The sequence below is a fragment of the Marmota monax genome, unplaced genomic scaffold (assembly GCF_021218885.2).
Source record: "Marmota monax isolate L192 unplaced genomic scaffold, Marmota_monax_Labrador192_F-V1.1 WCK01_AAM20220418_F8-fsc00005, whole genome shotgun sequence".
In the NCBI taxonomy this organism is placed as follows: Eukaryota; Metazoa; Chordata; class Mammalia; order Rodentia; family Sciuridae; genus Marmota; species Marmota monax.
Window position 1 is genome coordinate 32,774,049 of NW_026692254.1, and position 14,843 is coordinate 32,788,891.

Sequence of the window (14,843 nt, forward strand, 5' to 3'; positions counted from 1 at the left end):
TATGGGTGTCCTATTGAGGAATTTGGAGCCCGACCCCACCGAATGTAGATCGTAGCCAACTTTTTCTTCTATCAGACGGCGTGTCTCTGATTTGATATCAAGCTCCTTGATCCATTTTGAATTCACTTTTGTGCATGGCGAGAGAAAGGGATTCAGTTTCATTTTGTTGCATATGGATTTCCAGTTTTCCCAGCAACATTTGTTGAAGATGCTATCCTTCCTCCATTGCATGCTTTTAGCCCCTTTATCAAATATAAGATAGTTGTAGTTTTGTGGATTGGTTTCTGTGTCCTCTATTCTGTACCATTGGTCTACCCGCCTGTTTTGGTACCAGTACCATGCTGTTTTTGTTACTATTGCTCTGTAGTATAGTTTGAAGTCTGGTATCGCTGTACCGCCTGATTCACACTTCCTGCTTAGCATTGTTTTTGCTATTCTGGGTCTTTTATTTTTCCATATGAATTTCATGATTGCTTTCTCTATTTCTACAAGAAATGCCGTTGGGATTTTGATTGCATTGCATTAAACCTATAGAGAACTTTTCGTAATATCGCCATTTTGATGATGTTAGTTCTGCCTATCCATGAACAGGGTATATTTTTCCATCTTCTAAGATCTTCTTCTATTTCTCTCTTTAGGGTTCTGTAGTTTTCATTGTATAAGTCTTTTACCTCTTTTGTTAGGTTGATTCCCAAGTATTTTATTTTTTTTGAAGATATTGTGAATGGAGTGGTTGTCCTCATTTCCATTTCAGAGGATTTGTCGCTGATATACAGGAATGCCTTTGATTTATGCGTGTTGATTTTATATCCTGCCACTTTGCTGAATTCATTTATTAGCTCTAATAGTTTCTTTGTAGAGCCTTTTGGGTCTGCTAGGTATAGAATCATATCATCTGCAAATACTGATAATTTAAGTTCTTCTTTTCCTATTTTGATGCCTTTAATTTCTTTCGTCTGTCTAATTGCTCTGGCCAGTGTTTCGAGAAGTATGTTGAACAGAAGTGGAGATAGAGGGCATCTCTGTCTTGTTCCAGATTTTAGAGGGAATGCCTTCAGTTTTTCTCCATTCAGAATGATGCTAGCCTGAGGCTTAGCATAGATTGCTTTTACAATATTGAGGTATGTTCCTGTTATCCCTAGTTTTTCTAGAGTTTTGAACATAAAGGGATGCTGTACTTTGTCGAATGCTTTTTCCGCATCTATCGAGATGATCATATGGTTCTTATTTTTAAGTCTATTGATGTGGTGAATAACATTTATTGATTTCCGTATATTGAACCAGCCTTGCATCCCAGGGATGAATCCTACTTGATCATGGTGCACAATTTTTTTGATATGTTTTTGTATCCTATTCACCAGAATTTTATTGAGGATTTTTGCATCTAGGTTCATTAGAGATATTGGTCTGTAGTTTTCTTTCTTTGAAGTGTCTTTGTCTGGTTTAGGTATCAGGGTGATGTTGGCCACATAGAATGAATTTGGAAGTTCTCCCTCTTTTTCTATTTCCTGAAGTAGCTTGAAAAGTATTGGTATTAGTTCTTCTTTAAAGGTTTTGTAAAATTCTGCTGTATACCCATCCGGTCCTGGGCTTTTCTTAGTTTGTAGTCTTTTGATGGTTTCTTCTATTTCCTCAATTGATATTGGTCTGTTTAGGTTGTCTATATCCTCCTGACTCAATCTGGGCAGATCATATGACTTTAGAAATTTATCTATGCCTTCACTATCTTCTAATTTATTGGAGTATAAGGATTCAAAATAGTTTTTGATTATCTTCTGTATTTCTGAAGTGTCTGTTGTGATATTGCCTTTTTCATCCCGTATGCTAGTAATTTGAGTTCTCTCTTCTTCTCTTCGCTAGCATCGCTAAGGGTCTGTCGATTTTGTTTATTTTTTCAAAGAACCAACTTTTAGTTTTGTCAATTTTTTCAATTGTTTCTTTTGTTTCGATTTCATTAATTTCAGCTCTGATTTTAATTATTTCTTGCCTTCTACTTCTTTTGCTGTTGTTTTGCTCTTCTTTTTCAAGGATTTTGAGATGAAGTATGAGATCATTTATTTGTTGGTTTTTTCTTTTTTTAAGGAATGAACTCTAAGCAATGAATTTTCCTCTTAGAACTGCTTTCAATGTGTCCCATAGATTCCGACATGTTGTGTCTGTGTTTTCATTTATCTCTAAGAATTTTTTAATTTCCTCCTTGATGTCTTCTATAACCCATTGATCATTCAGTAACCTATTGTTCATTCTCCAAGTGATGTATGCTTTTTCCTTCCTTCTTTTATCGTTGATTTTCAGTTTCATTCCATTATGATCAGATAAGATGCATGGTATTATCTCTACTCCTTTATATTGTCTAAGAGTTGCCCTGTGACATAATATATGATCTATTTTTGAGAAGGATCCATGTGCTGCTGAGAAAAAAGTATAACTGCTTGATGTTGGGTGGTATACTCTATATATGTCAATTAAGTCTAGGTTATAAATTGTGTTATTGAGTTCTATAGTTTCCTTATTCAACTTTTGTTTGGAAGATCTGTCCAGTGGCGAGAGAGGTGTGTTGAAGTCTCCCATGATTATGGTATGGTGGTCTATTAGACTCTTGAACTTTAGAAGAGTTTGTTTGACGAACATAGCTGCACCATTGTTTGGGGCATAAATATTTATGATTGTTATGTCTTGTTAGTGTATGGTTCCCTTAAGCAGTATGTAGTGTCCCTCTTTATCCCTTTTGATTAACTTTGGCTTGAAATCTATTTTATTTGATATGAGTATGGACACTCCTGCTTGTTTCCGAAGTCCATATGAGTGATATGATTTTTCCCAACCTTTCACCTTCAGCCTATGCATGTCTTTTCCTATCAAATGCGTCTCCTGTAGGCAGCATATTGTTGGGTCTTGTTTTGTGATCCATTCTACTAGCCTGTGTCTCTTAATTGGTGAGTTTAAGCCATTAACATTTAGGGTTATTATTGAGATATGGGTTGTTCTTTCAGCCATATTTGTTTATTTCTGTTACTAAACATGGTTTGTTTTCCTCTTTGATTATTTCCCCCCCCTTTACTGACCTACCTCCCACTGTTGGTTTTCATTGTTATTTTCCATTTCCTCTTCCTGTAATGTTTTGCCGAGGATGTTTTGAAGAGATGGTTTTCTAGCTGCGAATTCTTTAAACTTTTGTTTATCGTGGAAGGTTTTAATTTCATCTTCCATCCTGAAGCTTAATTTCGCTGGATACACAATTCTTGGTTGGAACCCATTTTCTTTCAGTGTTTGAAATATGTTATTCCAGGATCTTCTAGCTTTCAGAGTCTGTGTTGAAAGATCAGCTGTTATCCTGATTGGCTTACCCCTAAATGTAATCTGCTTCCTTTCTCTTGTAGCTTTTAAAATTCTCTCCTTATTCTGTATGTTGGGCATCTTCATTATAATGTGTCTAGGTGTGGATCTCTTATGATTTTGCACATTCGGCATCCTGTAGGCTTCTAGGATTTGGGATTCTGTCTCATTCTTCAAGTCTGGGAAGTTTTCTTGTATTATTTCATTGAATAGACTGCTCATTCCTTTGGTTTGGAGCTCTGTACCTTCCTGTATCCCAATGACTCTTAAGTTTGGTCTCTTAATGTTATCCCATATTTCTTGGATGTTCTGCTCATGGTTTCTTAACAGTCTTGCTGAGCTGTCTATGTTCTTTTCCAGTTGAAATACTTTGTCTTCATTGTCTGATGTTCTATCTTCTAAGTGTTCTACTCTGCTGGTAGTATTCTCCATTGAGTTTTTAAGTTGGTTTATTGCTTCCTGCATTTCTAGGATTTCTGTTTGTTTGTTTTTTATAACCTCTATCTCCCTGTATAGTTGATCCTTTGCTTCCTGGATTTGTTTGCGTAATTCATTGTCGAAGTGATCTTTCATTGTCTGATTTTGCTGTCTAATGTCTTCCTTGATACTCCAGATCATCTGAAGCATGTATATCCTGAATTCTTTATCTGACATTCCATCTGCTGCAGCTGTTACCTCTTCTAAAGTTGCGTTGACCTGCATTGCTTGTGGTCCTTTCTTTCCTTGTCTTTTCATACTTCTTGCGTATCTTTCCTGCAGGCGCGGGCGGTGGCTCTGCTCTCTCCTTATTCCAATTGGGGTGTCGTGGCTACCACGCCGGCAGGTCACTGGGCCTGTTCTGGGCGCTGGCGGTGGCTCTGTTCTGCCCCTACTCCAATTGGGGTGACGAGTGTACCACGCCGGCAGGCCACCGGGCCTGATCCACCAGTCGGTTGCAGGTTTGCCTACCCTGCAGGCGCGGGCGGCGGCTCTACTCTGCCCCTACTCCAAATGGGGTGACGTGTCTGTCGTACCGGCAGGCCACTGGGCCTGTCCCGCTGGTCGGTCGCAGATCTGCCTACCTTTCAGGCACTACTCCAATTGGGGTGTCGTGACTACCCCGCCTGCAGGTCGCTGGGCCTGTTCCTGGCATGGGCGGCGACTCTGCTCTGCCCCTACTCCAATTAGGGTGGTGTGTGTACCACGCCGGCAGGCTCCTGGGCCTGATCCGCCGGTCTGTCGCAGGTCTGCCTACCTTGGAGGCGCGGGCGGCGGATCTGCCCTGCCCCTCCTACCACGCCTGCGGACCCCTGGGCCTGATCTGCAGGTTGGTTACAGGTCTGCTCACCCTGCGGGCACGGGTGGCGGTTCCGCTCCGCCCCCACTCCAATTGGGGTCACGTGGCCACCACACCGGCAGGGCCTGATCCGGGCGTGGGAGAAGGATCTGCTCTGCCCCTACTCCAGTTGGGGTGACGTGTGTACCACACTGGCAGGCCACTGGGCCTGACCCGCCAGTCTGTGACAGGTCTGTTTACCTTGCAAGCGCGGGCGGCGGCTCTGCCCTGCCCCACCTACCATGCCCATGTACCACTGGGTCGCGGGTCTGCCCACCTTGAGGGTGCGGGTGGCGGCTCCGCTCCGCCACCTCTCCAATTGGAGTCACGAGGTCACCACGCTGGCGAGCCGCTGGGCCTGCTCAGGGCGCTGGCGGCGGCCCGGCTCCTCCCCTCTGGCTCGACGACAAATTGAGGAGACTCGGGTGTCTGTGCCTCACCCCCCCTACCAGGAGACCAACTGTTTCTGTTGCCGCTGGTATTGATGAAGTTCTCTCCTCCGCCGCTTTCTGATGACATCAGATCTCTGCCATGTTGGTATCCTATGCGAATGGCAGCATTTCGTTCCCCTTGCCGGTCAACCAAAGCAACGGGTGAGTCCTGACCGGCCCTCAGCAGGACCCGGACCGAGAAGCAGTTTCCGTGGGCTCCTAGCCCTGGGCCAGGGCAGTTCCAGGAGCCGGAACTCGGCTGCTCCGTGCTCGGGTAAGAGTAGGCTCCAAGAAGCAGTCCTCGCGGGCTCAGTTCCGGGAGCCGGAATTCGTCCAATTTTTCTTAATTAGTCTGTGAGCATGTGCTCATGTTTATAACATTTGGAGGTCATGAATATTTAAGTAGTAGGAACTAAAAATCTTCATCCTTATCAATAAAGACATGGCTCCACTCCACAGACGTGTTTAGAGATTGTCATCACACTTGCCAGCCCAGCAGGATACAATTTGCAATTATATTGCTGTAGATCTGGAAACAGAATTGATTTTTTTAAACCTTATGCAATGCTATTGACACTAGCATTCTAGAAAGACATTCTAGAAATTAATTAATCGATGGGCAATGCCTATAAAATTCCCAGAAAATACCTAACTAAGCCTTATTTATGTAAGATTGTAGGGCACAAGTCCTTCAAATAATTCTGAACACCCCCAGGGGTTCTATGTCTCAGTGTTCTTGTCCCCCAAGTGGGAAACGTGCCCTCTTGCTCTCATTTGCTCCTCTGGCCTCACTTCAGTAAACAGACTTTCAGCCTGTGAAAGGAGAATTTTCATATTCAGCAAATTCCGGTCTGGATAGAACCTTTTTTTGAGAAAGAGAAATGTAACATAGCATTTAAAAAAATATGTAATGAATCTTTTGTATTTTTCCCACCCAATCTTTATTATAGTCCACTCAAAGTGAACTCTATAACAAGGGTGCAAAGAAAAAGAATGGCTCATTTAGCTTTTGGGCTATCATATACCCTACTAGAATGTTTTTAGTCAAGTCAGTTTTTAGTCAAGTCAATTTCTGTAGAGAGCCTGAATACTAAGGAAAAACAGATATTGTAGCATGTTTTATTTCCCATTAGACTAAAGAGATCATTGTTTCTTCCATTTCAAGGAAAGGTTGGTGCCCCCATTGTGGTGGCCAGGCCTAGGTAAAATAGAAGGAGAGTTTGATAAAAAGCAATATTCCTAGAAGCCTTTGGAAATTGAACTGTTATTATTAAGCTTTTCCCCAAATTTCCAATCTGTCATGGACTGTACATGGTTTTACTGCATGTGAAAAATACCCAGAATAGACTACATGTGGCTCACACAAAACTGGTCTGTGTCCTGTTCAAGGAGAGTCCATTAGCACACATTGAGATGTCACCACAGTGTCGGATTGTTCTAAAAGTTTACTAATGCTTGCTTTCCAATTCTGTGTTCACCTCAATGTGAACCAGTAACAACAGATGATGCACAATGTAAATGATCCAGAAAGCCTGAAAACATTCCCTTCCAACCTGGACTGTGGGAAGGAGGGAGAAGACAGAGAAAGTCAAGTTATCAGGTGATGGGGTCTTGTTTCCCAGCTTCACACCAGTTTCAGAGTCATGCTAGAGGCTTTCAAAATACCCAGCTACATGTGAGAAGCTCAAGAACATGGACCAGGGACTGGGAATATAACTCAGTGGTAGAACACTTGATTAGCATGCACAAGGCACTGGATTAAATCTTCAGTACCATAAAACAAACAAGCAAAAAGCAGAAGAACATGGGGGCAGTAGCTCCCTGGGAATAATAGAAGAAAAGCTTCAGAACTACACTTACTATATACCAGTTGCTTGCTTATTTTGTTTTTCTTCATAACTTTAAAGAAGAAGCTAGAATTCAAGAGCCAGAGGAAACACATAGGAAATGATGTATTTCACAAAATAGAAGTAAATTTTAAACAGCATCTGTTTGATTCAGTCAATAAAACTCAATAAACCATGATTTCAATGAATAAAATATGAAGACTAGACTAGTTAATAGGCAAAGGAGCAAAGAGATGAGGAGAAATCCTGTTCATTCAAAATGGTGATTAATTACTTGTTTAGTGGTATATAGAAAAATATCCCACCAAAATTATCAAAGAAATAAAAAAAAAATAGGTGCAAAAGTCTGTACTGATGCTAGAAGAAAAGGTAGGGTGCTGTTGGGGAACTGAAAACTAACAGGAATTTCTGGAAGACATGAAAAAGATAGGGTCAGACTGACCGTCAATGGCTGAATGAATGTTCCGCCCTCATGTCAAAGGCTGACCCCCATCAGGAGAGGAGTGGACAGTGTGCCCAATAGAGCAGCAGAAGATCCAGGGTCAAGGGTCAGGTGTTTCATCATGGGGAATCTGGAATACTCAGGTATAGAGGGACTGGAGAAATGGAAAAACTCTGATTTAAGAGGGTTCCTTCCAAACATGGAAGACTTGCCACTTGCCACAGGGTCATGTACATGAACTGGTTCCTAAATGAAGCAGAGGATATGCTCTGGAAGGCTCCTAACACCAGAGGGCCATAGATAGATGGGGCCATCACAGCAAACAATGGGGAAGAGGACTCTTTTTTTTTTTTTTTTAAAGATGGCAGTATTTATTATCATATATTTTACATGGAGGAGACAAGTTGAATATACAGAGATTTAATATCTTATTCAAGGATAAGAGGACTCTTAAAAAGAAAAATGTCCTAATTGCTTTTCAACCTTCATTGGAATAGTTTCCTTATTTTCTGCTGAAATATATCTCCAACCTAACACAACTACTCCAAATCCTCAATAACAGCGTCTGGAGGGGAAGGCAGGTTGAATGATTGACATCAAAGAACGAGCACAAAACCTTATGAAGTTTTACCCTAAGTCCATCAGGAAATTACCAATTGAAGTAGTCACCTTATCTCTTTTTCTTATATAAAATTTCTATTGGTATTATGTACCAACCAGGACCAGTTATGAAATACAAAAGAAAAAAGGCTATTACTAATATAATTGAGTCTATGAACCACAAAATGCCTAAACAGAAAAATGTGTTTCCCTATTAAGAAAATTATAAAACATGATTAATGGGTATGGTAAGAGTCTTCAAAAATTCAAAAATGCAATATCATAAGGATGATATTCATTACAAATTAAATTACAAATTCAATGCAATTCCAGTCAACATCCCAGTAGAGCTCTTCATGGATGTAACAATGTAATCCTGACATACATGAAATAGTGAGGAGCCAGGGTATCCTTGAATAAAAATTACAAGGTATGGGACTTGGGTTAGCCAAGAGCAAGCCATATGGTAAAACCATTTTACTGCAAACTAAGACAGTATAGTGTTGGCACAGAGATAGATAGTAAACAAATCCAAAAGGATAGAGAACCCAGAAATGGATTATTGTGCAGATGGAAGTGAGAATTGATATTACAATGGGGATGAGATGATTGTTGATTCATATGGGAAGAGCTCAATCTAAAATCTGAAATGAAATCAACTTCAGATAGATTATAGACCTAAATGTGAAAGACAAAAAAATCTCAAAATTCTAGACTATATATAGGAGAATATATTTATGATACTGGGAAAGGAAAAAAATTCTTTATAATTCATCAATTTTATAATTTACTGAAAGCAATAATGCTTGCTACATTAAAAATTTAAAACAGTTAAACAAGAATAAGGTTCTATAAATAAAGTTGAAAAAAAAAACCATGGGAAAAAAGTACAAAACATAGTACCAAAGAAGAAATGACATTTAGATGACATTTAGAATTGAGTAAAACAAAAACAAAAACAAAATCAAAACCAAAACCAAAAAGACAACAAAAAAGAAAATCAACCCAATAGACTGAATTCAAAAGGGAAAACACTATATTCAATAAAATGATGAGATGTTCATCATTGGAAATTAGAGAAATGCCAATTAAATCTATAATGAATTCCATTTAAACCTAATGGAATGACAGAAATTCAAGGCTGACAGTACCAAGTCATGCCAAGGATGGTCAGGGGTAGGTGCTCTCAAGACTTCTGGGGGTAACTGTGGATCAGGAAAGACTGGAAATATCTAATAAAGCTAGAGTGATGCCTATTTTATGACTCAGGAATTCCTAAGGGGAAAAAAACCTGGCCTAAGAGTACCTATATAAGAATGTTCACTGGAGCATTTTCTCATAGTTAAAAATTTGAAGTAATATAAAAATTCACCAGGTCCTTATATACATACTGAAACTGGGAGGCAAGCAGGTAACTCAGGGACAGAAGAGCGTCCACAGCAAGCCAAATCCAAGCAGGCACAGGTCCAAATTTGGAGTCACCAGAGGTAGTAAAACTTAGAAAGAAACTTCTGAGAAGATCAGGGTCACTTACAGCTAGAAGCAACCAGAAGCTTCCAGAGTGTATCCTGTCCCTGTGCTAATGGGAGAAGGGGAAAAGACATGGTAAAGAAATGGACAATTCTTTCATTTGATTAGCTTGGAAACTCCATAAAATGGGCTTGGCTAGCCATATTTTACAAACGAGGAGATTGAAGCCTAACAGGAGCAATATTCTAAAGACCCTCCACAAAATTTGGACCCACAAGCATGTGTCTCCTGTGTGTGTGTTTTCTGTAGTATCACATTGCCTTAGGAGGTATTGTGGAGCTAGTGTATATAGTATCATTGTTTCTCCCACCTCTGTCCTTCATAACCACTGGGAAGCTAGCACCCATTTTAGTGCTGATGATTTTTTTTTCAGGTGTTTTATACTTGAGAGGAATTCTGTAAGAGACAACAAGGTCCTAAGGTTCCTCGAGGAATGGATGTTTTAGTACAAATACAAGCAGCTGTCTCACATCAGTTCTTTTCTCATAGTCTTTACTGATGTTCTCACTCTGGCTTCTTTTGTTGCTGTTGCCACTACTAGAGATGGGATCATGTAACCAGGTGGATCAGCAGGTCAGGAAGGTGAATCTATAACTCCCATTGCAATAGGGTCCATGTCTCAGCAATAGCACTGACGAAGGTCTCCTTAGCTTTGTGAAACTTCTTTCTCTTCCCTTTCCCCAGCTGGGTGGTTTCTCTGGCTGTCAGTGCTCAAAGTTGGCACACATCATTTTGGTTTTTGGTTCCATTTTAAGGTGTATTTTTCTGACATTCATTTAGGAATGATGAGGAATGGTGAATCATTTCTCATCTAGTAGCCAAACATCATGTTCTTGTGTGCCCTTGATTGATTTGTTTTCATTTCTCTAAACTTGGGGAATAGAGCAAGAATAGCCCATGTCTTTTATAGACTGAATATTAAGATTAAAAGGATTATTTACAAAAGTGCATTATGTTAAAACTCCACAGTGACTGCTTGTATAAGATTAATAAATTACTATGAACTTGGTGCCTTAAAGCAACACAAATGTATTCACTTATGGTTCTGAAGCTTAGGAATCCAAAATGAATTTTAGAGAATAAAAATCAAGATGTCAGTTTCTTTCTGAAAGCTCCAGAGAAGATTTCAATTTTCCTCTAGAAACCACTTCTAGAAGCTGCCAACATTTCTAGGCTCCTGGCCACATTGTCCCAGTCTTTCTTTTTGTGCTCGCTTTGCCTTCTCTGCTGCTGTAGTTGAATCTCCCTTTGTCCCCAGCTCTAATGAGAACACTAGTGATTACATTTGGGCCCACCCAGATAACCCAGGGTTATATCCCCATCTCAAGATCCTTAACTTAATCACATTTTAATAGTCCCTTCTGCCACATAAGATAATACTCAGAAACTCCAAGGAATATATTGTAGATTTATAGTGGGGTTACTCAACCTACCACAGTATACGCTCTGGCTCCCAAAGTTAGTGTCTGTCTTACATACATTCACCTATTCCAACATTGCCCAGAGTCTCAACCGATTATATCATCAATTCAAAGCCCCAAATCTCAGTTAAATCAGGTATGGGTGACATTCAGACTCTGAGTATGATTCATCCTGGAAAAAATTTCTTTCCATCTGTGGACCTAGAAAACAAGTTATCTGCTCTGAAAATACAATGGTAGGACAGACAAGCTAAATGCTGTACACATTCCCATTTCAAAAGAGAAAAGAAAAATGATTAAATGAAGAAAGGACTCACTAGTCCCAAGAAATTTCAAAATCCAATCAGAAAAATTCCATTAGTTTTCAAAGCCTGAGGCTAATCCTATATAGTTCAAGTTGCCACCCTCTGTTCTTATCCTCTCTGCCCTTTGGGCCACAACTCTTTCCAAAGAATTATTTTGCTTGAAGGGTAACATATATTTGTTGGTTTTATCAGCAAGTTTTCCACTTGTAGAATTTTAGGAGCCCAACAGCTTTCTTTGGTTTCCTCTGTCTCTTCATTTTAGTCTAACCTGATGGTGTTTCCGCTGATATAACATTCTCAGAAGTTTTGTGGCTCTCTCATATATGCTATGGGAATTCAATTCAAAGGGTCCTCCAAAGATTTTTTTCTGGGTAATATCATCTCAATTTCTGGCTTCTGAAGAGATGGTGGGGAGATCCATGAGTGACAATCTAAATCTTCAGCTCTAGTGAAAGATTGTCCAGTCACACCCTTGGACTTCTCTCTAGTACATGATTTTTTTGACCACGAATGTCCTAATTTTTGCATCTGTTTCTATTCAGACAGGCTAAGAATCCTGGAGGGCAAGAACTGGGTCTTGTTTAACCTTGAACATATTATGCTACCTATCTGACTTCCAGTGGACATTTGATATCTTGAATTAAAGTATGGGATAAACACAGGGGACTAATGTTTATCTGTCTTGGGTCAGTTTACCCCAAGCAAGCTCTGAGACAGCAACTCACGGACAAAGATGTATTTGGGAAGAGTTCCTACATGAATCTAGTAGAAAACTGGAAGAAGCAGGGTAAGAGGGACTAGAATCTTAGCGATGCAATTTCAGGTGAAAGACAATTCTCGCCTGGTTTTAGATGCTCTGGGGGATAAATTACACTACAGAATCTGTCCCCCCTCAAGACCAGTGGGCTGGACTTTCACTTTCCTGCAAGAGACAATCATTAGCCATGGACCACCCCATGGTATCATAATCTCCTGGGTACTTGTAGCATTCTGCATACATGGTTGGAGAAACTCTAGTATCCCAAGGGTATGCTTCTAGGAAGTCATAAGTGTGGGCTTCTGGAAGAAAATCATGCAGCAGTGAGGTGTTGTGCTGCATAATGGTGAAGGGAACCCAGAAAGACCTGAGGGAGAGCAACAGCAAGAGCACCATCTCATAAATTGGCACAGCGGAACTGTAATGATGGGTTATGAAGTATGATACAATGAGCATACATTCTCTTGGCAGAAATAGTCCCTTACTTTTGTCTAAAAACAGTGCTGTTTCATACTGTTTCTTTATTTTGGAAGGCTTCTAAGAGATTAAGGATGTTTAGGTATTGAAAGAGAAGTCCTAAACACAATACTATATTCCATTTACCCCATTCCTTCCGTGCACCTCTGCAATCCCAACAGCCATCACGCTTTTAATTATGGGTTAGCAGATACTCATCATTTCCCTCTGATAAACCTGTTAATTGTTCTGACAGAGGAGCAAGATCACAAGGTGCAGTCCCATAGGACAACATGAGTGGTAGGGGTTATGACACTGGAGTCTCCTCTGACTTGAGCAAATGCCATCCACTTAACCCATTTGTCAGCTGGGGATGTCATTCTCACAGGTCACCTTCCCTAATGGCTCCACTTCTATTTATAGAACCAGCTGATTAGTGCTCATGGTCAGTGTGGATTTATGCTACTGGGAGGGAATGCACAATGTCCTTACAGCCTGCTGTTTATCCACACAGTGATAAGTGGAATTCTTCAACACCCTCATTTTCTTCCTGTTGATTCCTGGAGAGAAACAGGCAGATATCAGCTGTCATCCAACTTTTGCTGTGAGCTAGCTTTAGGCTTTAGATATAGATCCAAGTCCATACTCCTCAGTCAGAACCAGATACTACCCTCAATGAACTTAATGCTCTGAACTAAATTTTGTCCCTGCCCCCCCAAACCAAAACAAAACAAAAAACAAACAAACAAACAAAAAACCATATGTTGAATCTCTAACCCTTAATATGATATGATGATATTTGGAGATAGGGCTTTTAGAAAGTAATTAAGATTAAATAAGGTCATAGCAATGGGATCCCAACTCATTAGCATTGGTGGCCTAATAAACACACACACACACATACACACACACACACACACCAAAGATAGGCTATGCAAGGCCACAGTGAGAAGGCAGCCATCTGCCAGCCAGGAAGAGGGCCTTCATGAGCAACTCCCAGATCCTTGCTGGATCTGGATCTGAGAGTTCCAACCTCCAGAACTGTGAGCAAATAAGTACTTGTTTAAGCTACTCAGTCTATGATATTTTGTTATCGAGCTTGAGCAGACTGAGACACACACAGGGTCAGCAATGAATACACTGGCACAGAAAGTGAGGCTGCTGAGTCTGAGTCATTGGGAATGGGGTGGATTTGAGCTCACATCCCAAGGATTGATCTTCCAAACAGATATCAAAGCTCCACCAACCATCATCTTATTGTCTCATTAGATACCTGTCCAGGAACAGAGAAGTGACATGAGACCAAGTCCATACATTGTGCAAAAAAGGGGAAATCCCTCCTTTTCTGTATATACCCTTTGGCTGTGGGAGGGCAGAATGCCACAGAACTGGGCTGTGGACATAGCTCAGTGGTAGATTGTGTACTTAGCAGGTGTAAGGCATAGGGTTCAACCCCCAGCACCCCTAAAAAAAAGGAAAAGAAAAATAAATAAAACAACAGAACTGGAAACAGCTTTTTGATTCATTTTGGCTTGACCAACTAAGCAGATTGAAGATGGAACAAGTTTTACTCACTTGAGAAGAAACACTTAATGAGTGCTAATATTCAGTAAATTAATAGTTAAATTAGCATTAATTATTAATACTAACCTTTAGTGCACTGCCTAGAATGAGCCTGGCTATATGCCTCATGGTCACCTTGTTGCCAGAGAACAAAGAGCAATGATGGAGGCAGTGAGTGAACGGATCTGAGTCTGAGGTCAGTTAAAGAGAAGGTCTGACATGCCAGGCTTGTGCTTACATTACCCCAGATGATTGGTGAAATTCCTGAAGCAACCTAAACAGCAAGAACATTTTTTTCATATCTCTTCAAGAAGGTTTATAATCTTTAACTGTTTTTTTAAGTTTAAGTTTGTATTAATAGTTACATAAATGATTTTAAAAACAAATAAATTGTTGCATTTATGAAATGTAAAATTGCCCCAGTTGGCATTTTAGTAAATGATATCAAAGATGCAGATGCAGGTGATACTAAGTGAAATAAACCAGGCTTAGAAAGTAAATGGTCTAATATTTTCTCTTGTATGCAGAAGCTAGAGCAAAATAAGGAAAAAATGGAGTGGGTGGGGATTCTACACAAATAGAAAGGAGATCAGTGGAGCAGAGGAGTAGAGGAAGTGAATTGAGGAAGAGGAAGAGGGAGGAGGAAGGAACTGCAGAATGAAATTGACCAAATTATGCTATGTCTGTCTATCTGTGGATATGTATATACACACCCACACATACACACATACACACACACACACACACATATATGTATATATATATACACATATATGTATATATACATATATATCAATCACAATATTTTTTGTGTATCTATAAAGTATCAACTTAAAAACA

At 40.0% G+C, this 14,843-nt stretch overlaps 1 protein-coding gene across 2 annotated transcripts in view; it reads left to right on the forward strand.

Annotated features, from left to right (window-relative positions):
• Ctxnd1 (cortexin domain containing 1) overlaps positions 1–14,843 on the forward strand; it is a 50,884-nt gene that overhangs the window by 20,991 nt on the left and 15,050 nt on the right. The window lies entirely within an intron of this gene.